General features: G+C 40.0%; 1 long non-coding RNA gene across 3 annotated transcripts in view; it reads right to left on the reverse strand.

Moving 5' to 3' along the window:
- The window catches only part of LOC143688308 (uncharacterized), a 34,853-nt gene extending 23,726 nt beyond the window's left edge, over positions 1-11,127 (reverse strand). For all 3 annotated transcript variants that reach the window (XR_013177945.1, XR_013177943.1, XR_013177944.1), the window contains exons 1-2: positions 11,016-11,127; positions 465-578 (exon numbers count right to left, since the gene is read on the reverse strand). This is a non-coding gene — a long non-coding RNA (uncharacterized LOC143688308). The remainder of the gene's footprint in view (positions 1-464; positions 579-11,015) is intronic.
- Positions 11,128-11,144: the final 17 nt, after the last annotated feature.

The following is an 11,144-nucleotide window of genomic DNA, read 5'->3' on the forward strand; positions in this document are numbered from 1 at the left end:
ACGAAATGACCTAGGTGGTCATTGGTAGTGAACTGTATGTCCATGCAACAGAGACAGTGTCGTCATTAGAAAGAGCTCTCTGTTTACCCCTGGGAACTCCCCAAGAAGTATTGTTATGTAACGGAAAGCAAATGTTCCACAATATGGTATAGTGCCCTCCCATTTATGTTATACAGAGGCCACTCCCCAAACAGACAAGCTCCTGCCATGTACACACGTGTGTGGGTGCATAGAAAAGGGTTTCAGCAGATCCTGTGAGTCTGCAGAGGGAAGGTGAGGTGGGAACCCGCGAACGGGGATGGCTTTATGCGAATTAGTTGACTCTCTTCCAGTAGGGATGTAATGAGTAGGAAAGGGTACTACATAATTAAAAATAAGAGCAGGCTAGCAGAATTCAGGTCAACTAGATTGATTCTATGCGTACAGCTTTAATTCGCTCTAGATGGTTAAAAGAAATGACTCACCAGCTGTGTGGCTTCATTCAATATTTGTCACATGCACCTGGAGACGCCTCACGGCTGCTGGCAGGAAAGCCAGGTCACCACACCTGGCTTGAGAACTGCCTCCTTTCCTTCTGCCTGCAGGTGAACAAAGAAAGAACATAAAGCTGACGTGGAGGCTGGGAAGCCTCCGTTTATTCAATAATCAGCTTCAAACAACTGGGTGGGAAGGGTGGAAGGATTGTGGGCGGTGAAAATTTTCTTTCTTTTCTCTAATGTGACAAAAAGGCAATACAAGTGATATTAATGAGACAGGATGAGATAACGTGTCGCTGTTCAATTTCCTGATTTGTACTGTGAATCACATTGTACCGTGATTATGTAAGAGAAGTCTGTACTTAGGGGTAAAGGGCGTGATGCCTTCCACTTCAAGTGCTCCAGGAAAACGCGCGCGTGCACACACACACACACACACACACACACACACACACTGAGTCAGAGACAGGAAAGAGAGAACATAAACAACTGGAAAATCTGGGGAAAGGGTATATGGGTACTTCTTGTACTATTCTTGCAACTTTTCTTTAGTTTAAAAGGATATGAAAATTAGAAGTTACAAAAAAGTTATTAGAGGAAAAGGAAAAAAAGTCATCCAGCAGACCCTTGAGCTGGAGGGCTAATGCGGGCCCCTTATTTCTGGCTGGAGGATGTGAAAGGCTGCGCCTTGTATGCCTGGAACCTGGGAAATGACTCAGGACATGCTGGCCGAGATTTTTAGTAGGCTGCAGGATCGTAGCTGGGACACCGGGCTCGGACCCTGTGGGTGAGTCCCCTCCCCTCGCCTGGCCTTTCCTGCTCAATCCTGGCCCCAGGAAACAAGGTCTTGGCATCAGTGAAGTCCCTGGGACTTTGCCCTTCTACCCTTCTCTCTCTGTTAACCCCTCAGATCCACTGGGGTTTTTGGTGCCGATTTGCAGGGCCTGCAAAACCCTCCTTTCTGACCGCTCGAGCACTGGGACCTGCCATGGTTCTCCTGCATTGCCCAGCACCATAGGAGCTGCCCATGGGGTTGTTCCTCAGGTCTGATTTCACGCCGACTCCCCATTTTATCTAGACTTCTGCCAGCGGCTCTGAGTCTCCATTCATTCACCCATAACATAAGCTCATTGGTGCAGGAATAGACAGATCAATGGACAGAACCAACGGACTGTGGAAAAATCCTAACACATAAGAGAATGTATCGTGTGATCAAGACGGTATTTCAAACCAGTTGTTCGAAGCTGGTTATTGAATAAACAGTATGAGGGTAACCAGCCAGACTTTGGAAAAGAGCAATCTGAACCCTTTGTACATTCCTTCTGTTGACCTATGTCCCAGAGGGTTCACGACTTCGACATAAAAACCGGAACCATAAACATTCCAGAAGAAAACACAATGAACATTTTTTATAAATCACTGGTGTGAAAAAAAAGCCTTTCTAAGCACGACAAAAACAAACAAACAAACAAAACAAGCCAGAAACAGAAACAGAAGTCAGAAAAGTGTTTCGGTTTGCTACAGCTGCCAGAATGCAATATACCAGAAATGGGTTGGCTTTTACAATGGGGATTTATTAACTTGACACTTCACAGCTCTTAGGCCATGAAAATGTCCAAATGAAGGCACCAACAGAATGACACCTGGACTCTGAAGACAGGCTGCCAGCATCTGGGGCACCTCTGTCACATGGAAGGCACATGGCCACGTCTGCCAGTCCTTTGCTCTTGGGTTTCGCTACTTTCAGCTTCTGGTTCCAGTGGCTTCCTCTCTCTGTCCTCCAGGTCCTCTCTTGGCTTCTCTGGGGCTTTTTTCTCTCCATACTGTCTCTGGGCTTTTTCTTTTATGTCGCATAAAGGACCCCAGTAAAAGGATGAAGACCCACCCTGAATGGGGAGGGTCACATCTCAATTGAAACAACCTAACCAAAAGCTCCCCGCCACGACAGGTCTGCAGTGGATTGAAAGAACATGGCCTTTTCTGGGGTACCTCACAGCTTCAAACCAGCACAGAAGGGAAAACAGTGATAAAGATCACCACCTAACAATTTAAAACATCTACAAGGAAAGAAAACATGCCACAAAGTGGGGGAAAAGCATGACAAGGGAAGCCAAATCCCTTCTGTATATAAAACTCATCCTGGGCAGGCAATGGTGGCTCAGTGGCAGAGTTTTTGCCTGCCATGCCGGAGACCTGGGTTTGATTCCCAGAGCCTGCCCATGCCCAAAAAAAAAATCCCAAACAATGGGGAAAATGCCAGTAATTCAGTAGGAAAGCAGGCAAAAGATATGTACAGTCATTTTTACAGAAAGAAATTTAAGCGATCAATGTACTTACAAGGAGATAAATAATCTCCCTTTTACATAAAGAGATACAAATTAAAACAAGACCATGCTGTTTTGCACTCTCAGGTGGGCAAAGATAAAAAGGTTTAGTGTCAGGCAGTGTTGTGAGTGTGGGGGGAAACAGGGCTTGGGTCATCGAAGGAGCCTTGCTTCTTTCATGTTGGCTTTGGCCCCAAGAGCTCCGTACCCAACAGAGCCGCCACAGCTCACTTCATCCCTGGGCAAAAAAACAAGCACAGACATTTCACCTTAGCAGATATACAGTTGGTTAATAAGCAAGTGAAAAATATGTTCAACATCATTAGCCATTAGGGAATGCAAATTAACACTATGCCTATTGGAATGACAAAAATAAAACAGTGATAGCAGCATCAAATGCTAACAAGGATGTAGAGAAACTGGAGTGCTCATATGTTGCGGGTGGAAATGTAAAATGGTGCAGCCATTCTGGAAAAGAGTGGGGTGATTACTTTCAAAACTAAAGCCAGACATACCCTACAACTGACCCAACAATTGCACTCTTGCATATCACTTTAGTTTCTTGGTTTCTAAAACAAATATCGTAACAACCAGTCATCTTCACAAAAGGAATTCATTGGCTCATGGTTTCAGGAGCTAGATGGTTTGCTTCTTCCTGGTCGGCACTGGCTGGCTGGCCTGCAATCTCGGGGATTCCTTGGCTTTTCCATCACATAGCAATGCCCACAACGGCGTCCTCTCTCTTCTCTTCCTTGACTTCCAGCTTCCGGCTGCTCCCTGTAGCTTTTTCCATCTGATTTTCATTCTGCTTATATTGCTTCAGTCGGGCCACACCGTAACCGAAGTGACATCTTGAAGAAATCTAATTTACAATGGGTGCACACCCAGCAGATTGCACACCAGGACCAAGAATATGTCTAGACTGGAGCATGCAATTCAACCCACATCAAACATTTATTCCAGAGAAATGAAAATGTATGTTCATGCAGCAACTTATACACAAATATTCAGAACAACTCTCGTTGTAATAGCCCCCATGCTGGAAACCATCCAGATGTCTTTCAGTTAGTGACTGGTTAAACAAACTGCAGCCCATCTGTACCATGGAATACCATTCAGCTATAAAAAGGAAGGAACTGGGCAGGCCACGGTGGCTCAGCAGGCAGAGTTCTCGCCTGCCATGCCGGAGACCTGGGTTTGTCGCCTGGTGCCTGCCCATGTAAAAAAAAAACAAAGCAAAAGAAAACAAAAACCCAAAAAAATGAAATGGAATGAACTATTTATTAACATAACAATATGGATGAACCTCAAGAAAAAGAAGCTAATCTCCAAGGAATGCCATATAACATGATTCTATTAATGTAGCACTTGTGAAATAACATAATTACAGAGATGGAGAATAGATGAATGGTTACACAGGGCTAGGGATGGGAGGATGGATGGATGTGGCAGTAAAGGGTCTGGTAAGGGTACACGTACATATCTTGATTGTGACAGTGGCTACACAAAGCTACACGTGACAGAACTGCATGGAGCTACACACACACACACACACCACAGACACAAGTTCACATGTAAATGATGAAATCCAAATAAGCTCTGTGGATTGACCCAAGGTCATTTTTCTGGTTGTGCTATCGTATTGCAGTTATACAAGAAGTCAACATTGGGGGGAGGCTGGATAAAGGGTGCAAGGGATCTCTTTGTGTGTTTCTTTGCACCTTCCTGTGATTCTAACATTATTCCAAAATACAAAGTTAAATAAAATTTTTTAAATCTGGACCAATATATTATTTCCAGGGAGAACCAAGAGGCCCATTTCGCTGGAGGAGACGTTACAAGCCTGGTTCATATTTCAAAAGCCCTTGTAACTTAGGACCTTTCCCTGAGGTTACTAGTAATAACCTGGAGCTCGGTGGTCTCCTGGGGCAGGCTGGCTTCAGTGTTTACAAATTTCATAAGCACCCCAGCAATAGGGAGAGTGGACTTTTCTCGTTAGAGATCAGTTTGATCATCTTTTTTTTTAAGAGGAGCACTCAAAAGAGATCAGGAACTTGCTGCATTTATTTTGGAATAGGAAGCAAATTCTTTTCCATAGAAGATGTTTTAAGATAATTGTAGATGTTTGGATACTAATTCTAGAATCAGTATTCTTTGAATAATGTGGCACAAAGCTTTGGGTAACTTTTTGGCTGTTTAAAAAAAACAAAACACTCGAATAAAAGGCTTTTCAAAGAATCAATCTGGTCATTTAAGCCAAAATTGGTTTACATGTACCTTTTACTCAAAACTAACTAGTTAGTGCTGCTTATCAAAACACAGGTTAACCCTAGACACTTCTTTCTTGGTCCCAGCTTTTAAGCTCTGCCTTAGAGTGCAGACATTGGCTATCTTTGATGAGCATCCACTGCTTCTTTCAACTAACCGTGTGGTTTTCCATTTGCACATTATATATAAGAAGCATTCTTTATTTTTTTAATGCAGAAGTCCATTTTGCTTCCGTAGTTGATAGTGTAATGCCCATCAGCATTGTTCAATAGCTTCAAAAACTACTTCAAATTAAACAATCCTTCTCCTGCCAATAGGCTGTGACAGATAAGCAAGCTCCAAGTTTCTAGGTTTATGTAAATTTGAGTGGCTAAAGCAACATGTGAACGAGTCAGAGATGTGAAAAGTTTCTAAACCAGGGTTTATCAAAAAGGCGCTGTATGCCAATGAAATAAAGCTGTTTCGAATTTTTCCCCCTCACTACCAAAAAAAAAGGATTAATTAAAAAAAATCTATTCTAAAATTAAATAATTTTTAAAAATCTAGGCCCATATGTTCTTTTCAAGGAGAATCAAGAGGACCATTTTTGGGAGAAGATTTTGGAAGGACAACTGTATCATAAAGTCAAAATACAAACAACAAAGTTGGGGCAGGGAAGGGGGAAAACAGAACAGGTGAAGCTAAGTCCCCTGTCTATAAAACACCCCGAAGCAGCTGCGCCAGTTTGAAAGGATGTGTGTCCCCTAGAAAAGCCATGTTTTAATCTAAATCCCATTTCGTGAAGGCAGAATAATCCCTATTCAATACTGTATGTTTGAAACTGTAATCAGATCATCTCCCTGGAGATGTGATTTAATCAAGAGTGGTTGTTAAACTGGATTAGGTGACATGTCTCCACCCATTTGGGTGGGTCTTGAGAAGTTTCTGGAGTCCTATAACAGAGGAAATATTTTGGAGAATGAAGAGATTCAAAGAGAGAAGAGCAGAACAATGTAGCCACGAGAAGCAGAGTCCACCAGCCAGCAACCTTTGGAGATGAGGAAGGAAAATGCCTCCCAGGGAGTTTCATGAAACAGGAAGCCATGAGAAGAAGCTAGCAGACGACGCCGTGTTTGCCATGTGCCCTTCCAGATGAGAGAGGAACCCTGTGTTCACCATGTGCCTTTTCACTTGAGACAGAGACCCTGAACTTCATCCGCCTTCTTGAACCAAGGTATCTTTACCTGGATGCCTTAGATTGGACATTTCTATAGACTTGTTTTAACTGGGACATTTTCTCGGCCTTAGAACTGTAAACAAGCAACTTATTAAACTCCCCCTTTTAAAAGCCATTCCATTCCTGGTATATTGCATTCTGGCAGCTAGCAAACTAGAACAGCAGCAGTAGGAAAAATATCAGTAATCCAACAGAAAAGTGGCAGAGGATATGAATGTCAATTAATAGAAAAGTGGCATACAAATTCAGCTAGTGCATGCGGTTTTCCATTCTCAGATGCTCAGAGATCAAAACAGTATTCCCAGCATTGGTGAGGGTGTGGAAAAGAAACCCCCTCAGGCATCAGAGAAAGGGGTCTCGGCATTTGACCCTGAGAGCTCAGCAACCAATGGACAGCCGAGGCCTCACCCTCCCTCCCACCCCGGTCTGGGATTTGTTTTCTGAATCTCTGCTGTGGGTCTTCCTCTCCCTCATTTCCTTTCCCCACGCTGTGTCACAAAACTGCTCCTAATTTCCTCATGAATTAAACTGAGAAATAAATCCAAGCTACCTGCTTCTTATCCAATTCATTAAGAACATTATTGGTAGAAACGAACAAAGCAAAAATTAATTTGACAAAGGTTAAAACTTCCCTTGGTAAATGTTTTTACTAAAACTAATATATAAGACTGAAAGATTATTTGGTTTTTGCTTTTTATCATTATTATTATTTTAGCTACTAAATTTAGATGTTAAAAATGTGACCCCAGGGATGCAAGGATAGTTCAGTGGTAGGATTTTCACCTGCTGTGCAGGGGACCCGGGTTTGATTTTTTGTGCACTTCATAAAAACTTTTTTTTTTTGTATACTGTATGGAAGGATCACATGTCATTATTTTTCCATGTGAATATCCCATTATTGCAGCACCGTTTGTTGATTTGTTTGTTTGTTTATTTGGTTTTTGTTTGTTTGCTTTTGGGGAAGTGCATGGACCAGGAATCGAACCGGGTCTCCTGCATGGCACATGAGAATTCTATCCCTGAACTATCCTCGCGCCCCCCCCCCCAAAAAAAGTTTTTAAACTTCAACAAATGGTGCTGCAATAACGGGATGGTCACATGGAATAAGAATGAAATGTGACCCCCCAGCACAGAGCATACAAAAAAAAGTGACCCCAGAAAATTGGAACTTGGAAGAAATAATGCAGGGGGCTCAAAACAATAGAAGCTATTATCGGTAAAATTCGATATGGCCAAAAGCTGATATATGAATTAAACATTTCTTACAATAATTTTATGGAAAAGATCTAAGCAGCTGAAATGTTCAGTAAAATAAAAATTAAAGTCGAAGAAAACTGGAGCTTGGTTTTGCTGACTAGAAATGAATCACAGAAACATATTGGCTTGGTGGAGTTTGCAGTTGAAAAAAAAATTTTTTTTTTTCAGTAAATGTCATCAATAGTGGTATAACTGGTTAAAATATCCTAGGGATGAAAAAGGCAGGGTCAGACATCCGCTGGGACAAGATGGCAGGGTAAACCATTTTAGCTTGCTGCTGCTGCTGGAGATATTCACACATCTTCGGAGGGCAGGTTGGAAATAAATAACAATTTTGAAAAGGGGCACACACTTTCCCAGCAATTCCTTTTTTAGACATTTATCCTACATTGTTCCACGCATGTATGTGCCTGTTTACTGCAGTACATTCATAATAGCAAAAAAAACTGGAGACACCCAATGGGTGTCCCAGACCGGGGTTGGAGGGAGGGTGAGACCTCCGCTGTCCATTGGTTGCTGAGCACTCAGGGTCAAATGCCGAGACCCCTGTTTCCGTCTCCAATGGGAGATTATGTCATTAAAATTAGGATACAAGATGTAGGGATCCCCTGCAGGCTTTACAAAAACTGCTGGCATCTCTGTATGCTAATAAAAAACCAAGATGGGCTTTTACATGAAAAAGCAGGGTGCCAAACTTGTAGTTGGGGATGGTTTTATTTTGGCCATTTTTTATGGAAAAGTTTTACTTTATTTTGTAAAAAGGAATGTTTCTGAGGATTTTTATTTTACTCTTTCGAAGCAATGTAAGTACAATGATAAACATTAGCATAACAAGTATCCTACTTTATGAACTTATTTTTAACACACTCAAGGCATACTATTCATTGAAGTAGAAATATGTAATCCAATTATAAAACATGAAATGGGAGTGTAAACACACTGCAAAAAATAAAATAATTAAAATATTCTGCTTAAAGAGATTAAATCCAAGTTAAGTGATCATTATATGAATAAAAAATCATTGTATAATCAGAGTGCTTCTCTGATCGTCATTTTTGTAAAACAAATATTAACTTTAATTCAAAAGTTAAACTTTTAATTTCTCTTTTTCAAAGTACTTTAGAAACTTTACCATTCAAATTAAAATAAGATGTTTAGCAATTCATTCCAAAGACATGTTATGTAGTTCTTATTCCAAGAAATATTTTTGTGATGCATAAATAAATCTGCTAAGGGAAAAACAGTAAAAAAAAAAAAAAAAAAAGTCAATCTAGAAAAGAAAATAGTTTAAGTGCAAGTCAAGGTGTGATCTTAAATTATTGTCTTTTTTTTCCTTCCGCATCATTTCTTTTTATATATATTTTTTGAGACTGAGAGTAACTTGTCAGAGCTTCTCCTTAATCTACATTTTCTTCCTCAAACATCTTTTGCCTGTGACATGGGATAGGGCAGCGTTAATATCACCTTCTCTTCATTTCACCAGCCCTGAATATCTAAGCCCAAACCTCATTGTTATCTTTGTGCCACAATAAGTAGCATTATTAAAGGGCCCAGAGTCTATAATTATTTCAGCAATAAAGTTTGTGTGGGTGAGTGTAGTATACACATAGATTTAACATAAGGAATTGGCTCATGTGACCATGGAGGCTACAAATCCTAACTCCAGAGGGCAGGTCACAAACTGGAAACGTTTGAATTCCCCAGGAGAAGCAGGCGGGCTGGAAATTCCAGCAAAAGCTAGTGCTGAAGTTGAGGCAGAAATTCTTCTGGCCTCTGAAACTCTCAGTTCTGGCTTTTAAGACTTCCTGCTGATTGGACAAAAATATTATCCAAATTGCTGAAGGCGATCTCCTCTGTCAAATGTAGATGAAATCAACAGATTGTAGATGCAAATTCCATCTACGAAATATTCTCAGGGTGTTTGTGCTTAACCAAGTAACTGGACACCATAACCTAATCAAGTTAACACATGAAGTTAACCATCACACTTAAACTGAATTCTTGGCTTTAATTTGGGTGCTTATAAAAAGGCTCCCAAATCTAACTGATTTAGGGCCAGTCTTACAGTTCACACCTTCCTCTCCATTGAAAGTTATGAGTCGCCCTTTTCAAACTGGGACCCATGTACAACAGGCTTCCAAGATAAGGCTGCCTGTCACAGTATAACTTTCTATCAGCTTGTGAAGCAACCTCCAGTAGCTTAAACCTTTCCTTCAAGCATCAAAGGCATCCATCATTGCTTCAATTCTGCTTACTAAATAATAGCTCCAGGTATTTGAAAATTAATTCCTGTCTTTATTTTTTAATTTTTATTTATTTTTTTCACGTATTTTTAATTTAAGAAAACAAACAATATACTTAGAACCACCAACAATGGCTATCTTAGCTAGCTTAACCATAGCCATATTTAAATAAAGTATCCATATAATCATTGTAAAGCCTGTGTTTGCACAGTAAGTTTCATAAACCAATTTAAAATTAAGGCAACAAGGGAAAAAATCTACATATTCAGATAACAAAGTTCTTACATTCTAAGTACTAAAAACTAACTTTGATACCATTTGATCAGCTGTCAAAACTGTGAATATTTTCACAATATCAAGTAGAACATTCCTACAAATATCTGCATTGCTATAGTAATGACCTATGTTACTACATATTTTCCCTATTTCAGGAAAATATTAAGATACAAATATTTTAACAATTAACATATGGAAATCTTAACCACCTAAAATGGATATCTTAGCTTATCCATAGGCATATTAAAAAAAAAATCTAGGTAATCATTGTAATGCCTGTTTGAACAATATGTTTCACAAACCAATTTAAAATTAAAGCAAGGAAGGAAAAAATCTATAAATACAGATATCAGAGTTACTTCAATTCCAAATATTAAACAGTATCTTAAATACTATTTAATTAACTATCAAAACTGTGTGTGTTCTCAAAATATCAAATAAAAGTCATCACAAATATCAACTTTGCTATAGTAGTGAGCTATATTACTCAATATTTTCAAGTTTTTGATTTCAGGAGTTTATCTAATACTACTATAACTGCCTATAGTTTTTTTAAGCCATTTTTAGTTGTAAAATATAACATATATATACACAAAGAAGAGAAAGAAAAAGAGCACTAATTTTCAAAGCACTCTTCAACAAGCAGCTACAGAATCTGCCTTTCTTTTAAAAACGCTTTTATTGTGACTCCTTCCTCCCAGTTCTTTATCAGTAGCATTGGTTCCATATGTTTTGTGGGTTTCACACCAATGATACCACTCTTACAGCTTGTATCAAACTTTTGTGTGGTTTTTTTTTTGTCTTGTTTTGCAATTGCTATGTTTGTTGCTTTGTACTGTGAGAATCCAATTCACCCCTTTTTAGAGGAAAGCGACCACCGCAAACGGACACCATCCAGAGAGCAGCTCAAGGACTCAGGGCCTGGGAGCTGCTCATATTCATCGCATTTACCCACCTTACGTCCTGTTTAAATGCATTAGCGCCACCATGCAGAAATGCTTTCCTACCAGCGGCAATTAGCGCCAGTTAAGTACTTAATTGAGTGTAAGTACTTCAACTCCCAGCAGGCCCTGCGCAGCCCCAC

This window comes from Tamandua tetradactyla, chromosome 6 (genome assembly GCF_023851605.1).
Source record: "Tamandua tetradactyla isolate mTamTet1 chromosome 6, mTamTet1.pri, whole genome shotgun sequence".
Lineage (NCBI taxonomy): Eukaryota > Metazoa > Chordata > Mammalia > Pilosa > Myrmecophagidae > Tamandua > Tamandua tetradactyla.